We start from the raw sequence: 13,327 nt of genomic DNA on the forward strand, positions 1-13,327 counted from the left end.
AGCTCTGTAGTCACAGTTGTTTAGAGGCTGTCAGCGTAATCAGCAAGGGTCAGCCACAGCCACGAGATGGAAAACGGCAACGCTGCCACACTTAGAAAGAATAGAGACAGAAGAAAACTTGTGTTGTTTTTGAAGAAAAGCCTGAAAAAGCGGAAGAAAATCCACTGTAGGGAAGTGTTTTGCTTTGGCTGGAAAACAGACTGGAAGAGGGAGGAGGAAGCCCCCCTTCAGGGCTTGGATATTTCCCGGGGATGCTCCTCTCCTCCCTTGTCCCAGGACCTTTCCCAAGGGGATGGGGCTGGAGGGGTCTGAGCCGAACGATCCTGCCCCTGCTCAGCCCCTCCAGCCCACCCTCTCCTCCTGTGCCTGTGACTCCCTCAAAGGCATTAACCTCCTGCCCTATTTATTTTCACGTCAAATTAATGACAGTGAAATCCCTAATTCATAAGCGGGATTGCCCCGAGTGCTCTGCCCTAATGGGACTAATCCTCCCTCCCGCCGGTGCAGATATTCAAGGGAACTTCAGTTCACTCCCCTCCTCCTTGCTCCTGGCTCTGGAGGAGCCCCAAAAGCTGTGATTTAACCCCTGTCCGGCTGCTTTTCCAGAGGCCCCCCCAAAGCCATCCGGCCTTCAGCAGCCACGTGAAGGTGCCCCAAAGCAAACCCCCTGGGCAGCGGGAGGTGATGCTGCTTTGCAGGGTGGGGTTAGAGAGGGCATCTTTCCACAGCATCCTCCCCACGGAGCCTGGGCAATTCGAAATGCCCAGCAAGAAAGAAAAGCCCCATTCTGATAATGATGGGAAAACACCCAGAATAGAAGAAGAGAGAGGAAAAGGTGAAAGAAGTCCACAGCAATCCGATGGCGGGCTCGTGCCAGCACAAATAGCAAGGATGTGGCTGGAGACAGAAGCCCCACGGCACAGAACGACCTTGTGGGTGACCCTGCAGCGTTGCCGCACACCCTGCCCGGCTCTTTTGCAACCAGGAGGTCAAGGAAGGTGAGGGATGGTAACACCAAACTCAGCCGTACGGGGCTCCTGCTCACACCCCAAGTGGCACTGGCTCTTGTGCTGCTGGAGCTGGGACAGGACTGGCTCGGGATCCTCCTGGTCCTCCGGCAGCAGTGGTGGCTGCGACCTGCTAAAACCATGACTGTGCAAAAACGGGTACTTCTGAGTTACCATGGAAACTGCTGCTCTCGAGGCCACTGAAGCACCACCCAGTTTAAAAGCAGCCAACTTCGCGACTCGGAGAGTTGAAAAGAAAAAGATGCAAAGGGGAGATCTAGAGGAACCGCTGGAGGCAAAGATAATTGCAAAGGATTTGCTTAATATTTCTTCCTCTGCCACGAATTCCAGGGTAATGACATCTCCAGCATATCTGGGCTGAGCTCAAATCCCCTGGACGCCCTTCGGGCAGGAGCTGGGGAGCGGCAGAGCCCTGCCCACCCGGGGGGGGCTGCTCCCGGCCGCACAGCACCGCACTGCGGGATCGACACAGTCTCTTACACTAAAATCTAGCCCCGAGTTTAGAAGCGGCAAGACGGAAACCAGGCTCTGCCCCAAAACGTTGTTGGCCCCACCTGCTGCTAGTGCAATGGCTGATGCTGATGCCCTCCTGATGCTGATGCTCTCCAGCAGCTTTTCACACGGTTTTACTGAAATCCCCTCCAGGGAAAGACCACTGGCTTGAGGATGAAGAGCTCTGGTTGCCAGAAGATACCTCAGCATGGGCAAGACCCGCTTTTCCCACTGACCTCTCCCGTGCCAGTTTAGCTGGTAAGGCCTTGACTTGATTTAAAGAGAGAGATGGGAATTCAAGGGTGTGTTGAAGCTGTTGCTCAAGACGGCGCGAGTGTTTCCAGCAGTAAAACTGAACGGCAGGAGCCCAACGCAGAGAGCTGGGGTTGGGTGGCCACTCGTCAGCTCCCCGTCACCTAGCCACTGGTATCAGTGCCAGTGGACGTGTTTGAGGAGTAGGCGACCCAAAATAAAACTGGGTAGGAGCTGTGCATGTGTCCTGCCCAGAGGGAGACCTCCCGGCACCTCCTGCCTCCGTCAGCAGCCCCTGACCTCTGCCACTGGCAGCGGGGTGAGAAAGGGCTCCTCCATCACCAAGGCAGCAACACAGCAAGACTCTCATCTCCTAAGGACATTACCGATTAATTAAGGAATCCAGCTAACAAATGCAGAAAAAAAAATTTTGTCTTTAAACCTGCTCTCTGGTGGATCCAGAGCGGACCGGGACATCAGAGTCGCTTTGCATCTTAGGGTGAAGAGCTGACCGAGGACGCCTGCAGTGGTACGGCATTTCATAGCAGTGCATCAACAATTTTTCTTAGTGCAGCAAGTGTTTCCCAAAGGCAAGTTTGCATTTGGCCTCTGATTTAACTTGGTTTTTTTCCCTCTCTCCCTTTTAAAAGCAGTGCACTTGTGACTTTTTACATTGCTGACCTCCAAACCGAGGAGCAGAGGAATAGGGCAGACCGGTGTCACTGCCGCACCTCCGCCGGTGGCACGCAGACCTGCCCAGGGGTCGCGAGGACGAAACCCAGAGGGAGAACCTTTAACAGCCTGGCCTCCAGACCCTCACATTTAACTTTAAGAGAGACTTAATTCCATTGAGTTTATGGCAACAGAACAAACTTAAGCAAAAGCAGAAATAAGCTGTGTCCTTACTGAGCTCACAGCGCTCACGCTGTGCTTTGCATCTGTTTAGTTCAACTGGTTTAGGCACGGATCTAATTAAACTGGAACACCAGCCCCAGCCAGGCCTGACGGCTCCATCTCCTCCGGAGATGGTTTGTACACCGTGACATGGATAGTTGCAGGCATAAGCAAAGAATGACTCTGCTGAACTGAAAAATGCCAAACCCAAACCCAGCGTCCCCCAGCTCCTTCCCACCATAAACCTCCAATTCTTGGCCCAAAGAGAAATGCAAAATTAACTGCAATCATGCAACTTGGATCTCTGCTTCACACATTTTAGCCAGTAAAACAACATGGATAGTTCCTGTTTCTAGAAGACTTTCAGATTCTTACACATTTGTGCAATGCTATAAGGAGATTCCTTGGCCTGCAGGTCAAAGTCTAGTATTTTCTTTAAAAATTTGAAGGCCTTCTTAAAAATAAAAATGAAAGACTTAAAAAACCCTGCTTGTCTTGTTAGAAAGCTAGGTTTTCAATATCTATATTAAGATTGCACAGGTACAGAGTAGACTGCCATGTCTGCAGCCCTGGTTTGTGTTGTGTTCACTTTGCATCGGTCATTTCCCCACTCCAAATAACGAGCACAGAAACCTCCAGTGACGTGGATATAGGTCAGGCTCAGACATACCGTAACACAACCGCTCTCCTTCACTAGGCAGTTCAGCCAGTCTGCGCCTCTCCGTTTTCAGGGAGATAATCTCTACCATCCGTCACTCTAATTCTAAAAATATTTCTGCAATAAACACGAGAAAAAATGCCAGGACCGTATTACCGCTGTGTCGCAAACTCCCTTGCTTTCGTCCCATGCCTCATGATGGAGGACATGCTGCTTCAAATTCCCAGGTCCTTCAGAGGGCTCAGTCTCAGCTTCATTTAAAAGTTCCCCTCCCCAACCCCAACCCTCATTTCTAAATGCCCATGTTGGAGAGAGGCGGGAGCCAAAAGCCTAAGCACCCAGCAACTGAAAAGGAGCAAGACAAGATCACGGCACTTACTATTTTCACATAATCTTATTATTTTTAAGCCAGTCAGGGGATTTTGGAGACTGAACCTGTTATTTTAAATGCTCGGATTTGGCAGTATTGTGACTATTACTGTTATCATATCTGTACGTACTGCACACGATGCTGAGGAATAACACAAAGCAATAAAAGCCAAGTTATAGTTACAAGGAGAACATATGTTTACAGAAGAAGCAGCCAACTGAAGTTTCAGTTTTTATAGTCTAAGATGTGACTAATGCACTAAATATACACACACACACATATATATATATACACACACATCTGAGAGACTGGGATTTTCAGAGCACTCTTGGTGAGCTGGGTACGTCCTGCTCATCGGAGAGCAGCAGGGCTCGGGCGTGTAATTCCTCCTTTGCAAAACCACAGCCTTATTTACCTTTAGAAACGAGGCTGGTCGGAAACCTGAGGACCCGCTTGTAAACCGCCCAGCCCGGCGTCTGTCCCCCGGCAGCGGCAAGAGTGCGACTGGCTGCAGGAGGAGAGCTTGGGGAGGCAGGAGAGGGGCTCGGTCCTCCACCCGAGTGGTCCAGCAGATCCCGAGGCCACGAGGATGCCCACGTGCTTGGTCAGAGCACAAAGCAGCTGCTGCATGAGATGGCAACGGGGCTCCTGCAAAGCTGTGGAGCAGCGAAGCACTTGCAGGAAAAGGTGATAGGGATGGGGGGAGAGCAGGGTATGGGGTGGGCACGGCTGCTGCTTTGTCCCACCAAACCCCACGGCACTGCCACCGCATCTGTGTGTCTGTGTCCTCTGACTGACGGATGGGCTACCCTGAAAGGTTTGGGTACGGGTGGGAAGCTGCTCCAGTGTAGAAATATTGAATTAAAAGTACCTAGTGCCTGTTTTACCAGTATTTAGGGGTGCTGCCCAAATACCGGCAAATTACAGTAATAACGCTTCCCACCCCTTCATGCCACCAGTGCCAAAAATAGCTTTAAAAGTCTGCAATATCCACCTCATCCTGTATGCTAAGTAACAGAAAACAGTCCAAACTCAATGATATTTGGTAAATAGGAGCAGGAAAAAAATAAAAAGAAAGGAAAAGAAAGAACAGAACTGGAAGAAAAATGAGTCAGAATAAAATTCCCAAAAGGCAGCGCTGGCTGGTGCTGGCATAATTTTAAGGAACATTCTTATTTTTTAAAAAGTTGATTGATTAAAGCTATTTTTAGTGCCCATACTGCACTGGATCATTCGGGTTCGTTTGCTTATGAATTGTAAAACAAAATGAGGCAGCTGCACTTCAGAAATACATACCTCCCCAACAGCACCGCAAACACGCAGACCAGAAGAAATATTTCAGCCCAAAAGACACCAAGTTGGCACATGCCTTTGGAGATGGGGCTGACTGCAGAGAATTCTTGTTTAAGAAAGGATTAGCCTGAGTTACTGGAATAATTGCATCCCACTGGTTTGCTGTAAAATAACCATAACGGGACTCCAACCCAGTACCAGCCCCAAATGAACCTTCAGCAACAGGCTGGTCTGCTGCAGGATGTGCCTTTCTCCCCCAAAACGTGAATAATTCCCTTTGCCTTGCACAGCCAGAGATCAGGGAGCTGATTTTGGGGCAGAGCTCCTGGATCTGGCCTCGCTAGACGATTTTTGGCTGAAGCACGGCAGCTCGCAGCCCTGGCCCTCCCAGATGTGCCGTATGTGCTACGGCCAGGGCATCCCAAAACTGGAAGACCTCCCTGTTGTGATGTTCGTCATCATGCAACGCAGAAACCTCGGTGCGGCTCCCGAGACCCTTGCACAAGCACAGCTCTCTGCAAACCAGAGACCTGCTGCACAGTGGCTGCGTTCAGCGCCCGTGTTGCCCACGTGCCCTTTGAACGCCTCCTCTTTGGTTTTGGCACTCTGGGCAGCACCGAAGGTATTTGCTCTGAAAGCACCGAGAAGTTGGCATTTGTCCTGCCAGGGAAAAGTGGCTAGTGTGCGACCGAGCCACCCCGCCGCAAGGCCAGTGGTCCTCAAATAATCCCCCCTTACTGACAAATCTTGGTAACGACCGTAATGCAGAGATCAAAGCTGGTTCACAGATCATTCAACGGCAGTAAAGGGAGCCTAAATCCATCTCATTATGCACCTTAAATCATTCACCTTGCTCAAGCCAATCTTTTGGAGCCATAATGAATTTAAAAGCAGTTAACTCCAAGTCCTTGTCATGTGTCATTTGTCAGACAGCTTCATTTTCCCTGCCTGTTGTCACAGCTTTGTAAGGCTGTTACGAGACAGGCGATGCAGCAAGTCGCAGCTATTGGGGATTAAACTTCAAACTAAAAGGATGATGCAGGCATAAAAGCACCTCGAGGGGTGCACATGCTCGCGCTGCCTCCCGATGCGGCTCAGTCGATGCAACACTAATCCCCCCTGTTCTTGGGGCTTTCCGAGCGTAAAACCAGGATCCGTAAAACCCGAACGCTACCGTTGCTTTTCCCTGCCACGTGCCTCCCCAGCACAAACCCGTCCCGGTGGATCTCGTACCTCCCCAACAAGCTCAGCAGGGAAATCAAGGCAACGCAAACCATTGCTACCCCCAAACCCACAGGAAAACTTCCCCATGTCAGCCCGCCGGCATGCAGCACCCTGGAAACGTCACCTCCCCTGCCTGTGTTAAATTAGTGCCTGTTAATGCCCAGAGTGATGATGGCAAATGGATTTAGTGTGCCGTTAAGGCATCCTTAACTGCTCCAAGATGCCCCGAGAGGAAACAAGGTTGTATCAATCAAAGTGACATAAATGGACTTCGGCACAGCCGCGCTGCACCGGGCCGGCTCAGGAGCTGCCCTCTGAATTTTCACTTCTATTATATGATGGAAAACACCATCTTACGTGGTTTAAATCCTGCAGCTGGAACCCCATGGCCAGACCATGCCAGATGAGTTGGGGTTAGCGTGGTTTTCCTGCCTGTGACGACTGCCCTGAAGCCCTCGAGCGGCAGGTTCAGACCTTCAGAAAGCCTCTGTTCCTGCCATTTCCACATATCGTGATAAAAACCCTCAGTAATTCAAAGCCTCAGTAATTCAAAGGTGCTATTCCTGATTGACGGTGCATGGAGATCTTGGGGCCAGGGCCAGAGATCAAGTCCCTACCACTTCACGCAAAATAAACCCAAATGATCTCTAAACACATCACAACCCGTTCAGCCACCGAATCCACTAAATCCACCCAAATGAGAGTGTTTCATGCTCACTGAATTCCCAGCCATCATTTACCCAGCAAAGAGACAAGGACAGAAAGAGTGTTTTGCCTAGTCCCCTCCGCCTGCGTGACTCACTTGATTAAAATACATATAAGCACCTATCTAAGCACTGACATGCGAGGGTGAGCAATCAGAGCAGGTAATTACTTGAGAGAGATGGGTGCGTGGGTGAGACACCAAATACTCGGGGAAACGGGTCACGGAGGGCAGAAAGCCGCAGCCGCATCCTCGGGGGCGGCTCAGTGTCATGGCAACTTGGGGCTGCAGCTCGGCTTCCCGAAATGCTGCTGCTGGGGGTGAGCCCCGGGAGGGAGGCTGAGCCCTAAATATCTCCTGTGCCAGCTTTGCTCGGCGGTGGGCGATGGAGGAGGGGGCTGCGGGGAGAGGATGGGGGAGACGTGGCTCACCGTCTGCCTGCCAGCAGTCCTGCCCTCGCTGGGTTTGGTTCATGCTTCGTATGAAACGATGGGGCAGCGCTTCTGGGGTTTATTTTGCTTTCTGTTTTTTGCTTTCTGTCCGTGGGTAAATGCAAACGTGCTTTTCCTGCAGGGAGACACACAGGTGGGTTCAGAGCAAATACCACCGGACTCATGCAGCCGGTGCATCTGCAAGTCTGGACCGTGCACGGCTACTCCCATTTTCACCAGTATCCTGATGAATTAGGTGGGCTGAAGAGGGGAAGCAGCCTTCCTCTGTGCCCTCGGTGCTGAGGAGTAGGAGCTGTCACCCGCAGGGGACCACGCAGGTGACAAACATTGCAGCATCCCCTTCTGAGGAAGGTCAGTGCAAAGGTGAAGCCGCTCCAGGGCTGCAATTCCTCTGGGAACACATCACCTCTGTATCCCATTTGCCTTTTCCCTACATGTGCCCCTAGCAAAATGCATGCCATTCCCAGCCTGCACTCAGCTAAATTGCTCCACCAGCTCGCTGCCTCAAAAGTGCAACTCTTGGGAAGCCAAACTCAGCTGGAATCCTGAAAATAAAGAGAAGAGGATGACTTTGTCTTCTCTGCCTCACCTATTCAGCCAGGGAAAAAGTGCTTTACAAGAAAAAGCAAGCAAATTGAACTTTGCAGAAGCGCTGTGTGGTGGTTAAGAAAAATCCCCTTTTACAGATGGGAAATATCAGCACAGAAAGAGGTTGAAGGGATGGTTTGTGAAGGCCAACGCTCCTGCTGGCAAGCCCAATTTGCACCCATGCAGTGCGGTACAAGCCAAAGGAGACAAAATACAGCCCCGTGTGAGTTGCCCAAATCGGGGTGGGTGTCAGGCAGAAATTGCACCCCAGCCTGACCCCCCCGAGCTATCTCCCAGGCCAGAATAACCGGCATCATCCAAGCAGGGACAGCAGGACCTCAGGCTGTGTTTACATTAGCAGGATGATAGCAAGTATTTCCCCAGGAAATATCACTTGTGGGGACGTGGATCTCACTCTAGGGATTATGGGACCAACCCGTCCGAGTAACGCCTCGCAGCAGGTACAGGACTCTTGTACCCGCTGCAGATCCCCTTCAAACGGGGATCGCAAACCTCCCTGCAGCTGCGCAGGCAGGAAAATATCACTTGTGGGGACGTGGATCTCACTCTAGGGATTATCGGATCAACCTGTCCGAGTAACGCTCTCGCAGCAGGTACAGGACTCTTGTACCCGCTGCAGATCCCCTTCAAACGGGGATCGCAAACCTCCCTGCAGCTGCGCAGGCAGATGCTGCGCGGGGGACGGACACCTCGCTCCGACCTCATCCGAACCCAAACGCTCCTCCAGGTTTCCAAGGGCAAATGAAAGACCAAAAGATAAAAGAAGCTGGAAGAGAAATAGCTGTACTTTTTCCTTCCTCTGTCCTTCACTGCAGCTACAGACAGAGCTGCGTGGGACTGAAGATGCAATGCGCCTCAGTAACCCTGGGGATAGCGTGAACTGGCCTTTAGATGATAAGAGGACAAGAAAAACCTCCCAAGGGACCAGTGACCCCAACGCCACCGTGCCCGCCCCGGGAAAAAGCCTGTGTTTCCCCGGCATAGGCTCCTTGATACTCACTTTGTGCTGAGACACCCCGTGCTGCAATAATTTCAGGAAGAATTTTTAACCTGATTCTCAGGAAAGAGAAAAACTGTGTTGTTCTTCCCTACCTTAGATGCTTCAGATGTTTTACACACCATTAATATCCCATCATGGCATTCAGGGTTGGTGCTTGCAAGGGCTTAGAGAGCAGCCATGGAGTTTTTTTCTTGTTTCTACAACAATTCAAATCTATTAGGTCAAGCTTTTTTAAAAAAAGGGGTCAAGTTTTTTAAAAAAAAAACCCTGACCTGCTGCATTTCAGCAGCGTCTTCCTCTGTAAACCAGCCCCAGCCGCTGCTGGTTTTGCCATCGGGGTCCTGACTGAGATGCGGTGACACCCAGCCGGGGAGCAACCTCCCCCGGGGCAGCCCGCAGACAGGATCGATCTCGTCACAGCGCCAGAGTAGCTGGGGGTGGTTTCAAAAGTCAGCTGCTTCGGGCTGAACTTCATGGGATTTTGGATAAAGCCAAACCGCTCTTTGCATAGAGGGAGAAATAATAACAACAACAACAACGAGGACAACGATGATGATAATGGCAATAATAACGGCGAAGCAAATGGTCTGTGGGATAGGATGAGCAAAGGACAAGCATGGTATGGGTGGAGGAACCGTGATCCAGCCCAGGGATCAAGCTGAGGGCTCACCACTGCAGCAGAGTCCTGCTGCCCACGACTCACGGAATGAGTCACCGAGCAAACACCACAAACGAACAGCAAATGGCTCCGGCACACCAGAACAAACCCGGTCCTCCGCTCACACACACAGCGAAAATCAATTCTGTCAACATCGGGGCGGGAGGATCTGATACTAACGGAGGCAGCGAGCGCGGCTGGGCTGGCTCCCCTGCGTTTGCAGCCGGGATCGCCACCCTGCAGGTCCCGGAGCCCCGGCTGCTCGGCAAGACCAGCTCTCACAGCCCGGCAACGGGTTTGCCAGAAATTTGGTCAATCGAAGTTAAGACTGGCTGGGCTTTTTTTTTTTAAACGGTATCAGCATCAATAACAGAAACTGCCCTTCTTGCCTCACATAGTTAATGCTGTGTCATAAACTTGGCTGCCATTATTGATACCAATATGACATCGGTGTCCATGTAAATGTCACTTGGCAGCAATAATGTCAATGCTGTGGTCCCCAGGGTCAATAAACAGCAATACCAAATGTCATCCAGCCGGAAAGCACTGAATAATTGGGAAATGCTAATACAAATGTAAAAATCAGGGATGCACGCGGGGCATGAAGTTTGTTTAGAGGAAGAAACTAATTTCACCGCAGTTCAGAGCTCTGACAGCTTCTGGATTCGGTCCTGCCGCCGCGGCGGCTCTTGCTCTTCGCTGCCGCCGTGGGCAGGGGCTGTCCGTGTGCTCTCTCTGCGTTTGCACTTTACCTGGGCACAAAATCCACCCCGACCAGCGCCTGCCGCCCCTGTGCCTCCCACGCACGGTTTCCAGCTGCTCTCGGGGAAGGGAAAGGCGCAGGGCACGGGCACCCACCGCCTGCCCTGCCAGCCCAGCAGAGCCGTTCAAGGCACACACGCGGGTCCTGGATGGATTTATGCCATGACATGTCTAATGATCCTTCCCGGGGTTACTCGGGAAGTAGAAGGGAGAAAACGTTTCTCAACTGCAATTGAGTGAAAAGCAAATACAGCCACTTTCTGGCCCTGCCTTTAGTGCACGGGGGCTGAGGAAAGGGTAACCCGCTTGAGGAGCTGGCAGACGGCAGCATCACCAGCTCAGGGCTTGGAGGGTGGTTTCAAAACGGCAAAATATTTCTGACTTATTGCCTATAACATCTGCTCCCGCCATGTCCTGCGCTGGAGAAGACGAACAGGTCCAAGAAGCGTGGCTGATCCACACCAGAAATGCCCTCTTAACCTAACTGATGATGTTCAGATGTTTTCATTGTAACTCTCAACTCATGCTTGAGCTCAGTGAGCAAAGTTATCTCAGCTCGACTGGTCTCTGCGCAGGCTCTGGACAGCCGTAACTGGCCTCGGGAAGGCTTTCAGCCTCTGCCAAATGCCTCAGGGCATCCAGAATGAAAGAGGTTCAGTCCAATTTTGAGCGAGTAAAAGAGCACAGCCGGGCATTTGCAGTGGTTCAGCCACTGGGTACTGGGTTTACCTGGGTCTTCCCTGTCTCTAGGATGTGAGCAGCCTCAACGCAGCAGCAGCTCTGCCAGACGTGTCCCTGTCCCGGCCCCAGAGAGGAGCCGCAGCCAAGCCCTCGGGGCTTGCTGAGCTCCCGGCGGATCCTGAGCTGGGCTGTCCACGGGCCTGGGCGTTCATGGAGCTAACTGAGGCGAGAGGTGGCAAAAATAAAGGAGAATAATAATTGCAACCATTACAAGCAGATGGGATTTTGGTACCTTCCATCACTTTCCATTCACTGCCTGCTCATCCTCGGTACCCAAGAGATGTCTCCGCTACAACACTGAGTTTTAGGAATGACCATGCTGACACTGGAAGCCCCCAAGCTCTGCCCCAAGACAACCTCCACGCTTACTCTTCTCGGTCAGGACAGCTGCATATTTTAATTCAGCTGCAGGAAACTGAAGTCCTATTCCCAAAGAGCCGAGTGCTACTGCAGCCAGGGTCTCGTGATACATTTGCATAAGCAGCAACATCCACCACGGACAGATAAAACTTACCTATCTCAGTACTGCAGTTTGATGGATTGACCCGCTCTGTTAAAAGAGAGCAAAGAGGGTTTTTTTTTTTTCCCCAACTGCAATATTAGAAAAAAAGGGGGGAAAATAAAATAAAATCCCCAATCAAACACTTCGTGTTATACTTGGATCCATGGCACATTCTTCTGATGAATAGAGCCAATTATTTTTCAGAATAATTTAAGCAGTTTTGATTCAAGGGGCAGTTTAGACTGACATTTAAATGAGCTCAAATTTAAACTGAGCTGTGTTATCAGCTAGTGATTTTCTACTTACTGATTTAAATAACTCCATGTCCCGCGTTTGCAACGTAATAACTCCCCAAATTACGATAATCTCAGGAGGCAAAGGACCTTAAGGACTGAGTGACCTGCTTTGTCACGGGAAGTGCTCTGGGCTGAGGCAGGTGATGGGGATGCCGTGCAGCAGCGCAGGGGCCCTGTGCAGTCGGGTACATTACGGTGCCAGAGGAGACACATCGCAGCATCCCAGTGCAGGACGCTGCTGGTCACGGAAGCGTCACAGTGTGGTTTGAGGGGCTTTGGAGTTAACCTTCTCCTCTGAACCCTCTCAGCCTCCCCAGAACCCTCATATCGCTATAGCAGCATTTATGTTGTATGGTTAGGTTTCCTCTGACAAACTCGGGTTTGGCTGGATGCTTCGGTGCTTTCTCTCTGCTTTGCTGTCCTGGATTAGCTGGTGAATGGCAGGGTCTGGATACATCCCACTGGCACCTAACCAAGCTTGAATGAACCCCGGGGAATAACAGAGCAGCTGAAACCTGAAGCTTTGCCCCAAATGGGAGCTGAACCTGAACGCTGTTTCCTGGGGATGCCACGCAGTCCCCTTTGGGTAGCGCCCTACGAACCTTCGGCCAGAAACACTGCCACATCGCCGAGAAAAGGACTTTGCTAGGGAGCTGCTGGCCTGGAGCAAGACCAACTGGAAATCCCTCCTCAGGGCTCGTTCCTGGTAAACAAGCCATGTCTGTCCCTGACGCAGGGGACATTTCCCGGTGACTCCCAGGGCTGCATCACTCCTTACCCCTTCCCTTGGGCTGACACAGGGGGACAGGCGTTTCTGGATGGCTGAATTCATCCGAGAGCTGTGACACATCATCTGCTCTCCCTGCGGTTTAACAGTTATAACGCAAATATAAATACATTCCCCGCCCCTTTCACAAAGATGTTCTTGGTGGCTTTTCTATTCAGGGACCTACAAGCCCCGCTGTGGTGGTATCCGAGAGCCCCATGATCTTTAATGGCTTCTTTGCGCGAGTAATGCATTTACATGCATCTCACCCAAAATGCTCTTTCATCCTCTCTATGTGCTTTTCCTCCTTGGCACAACTCTCCAGTTTTATTCCCTTTTATCTGAGCCGTAGTCTGCGCTGGGATGACAAATGCAGCCCTCAATGCCAAAGGAAACGAGGCACATTTTATAGAATCATAGAATTATAGAATCATTGAGGTTGGAAAAGACCTCCAAGATCATCGAGTCCAACCCAACACCACCACCCACTAAACCATGTCCCTAAGTGCCGCATCTACACTCTACACAAATACCTCCAGGGATGGGGACTCCACCACTTCCCTGGGCAGCCTGTTCCAATGTTTCACCACTCTTTCAGTAAAGACATTTTTCCTCACGTCCAATCTA

Source organism: Aptenodytes forsteri, unplaced genomic scaffold, assembly GCF_000699145.1.
Source record: "Aptenodytes forsteri isolate BGI_AS27 unplaced genomic scaffold, ASM69914v1 Scaffold55, whole genome shotgun sequence".
Taxonomy (NCBI): domain Eukaryota; kingdom Metazoa; phylum Chordata; class Aves; order Sphenisciformes; family Spheniscidae; genus Aptenodytes; species Aptenodytes forsteri.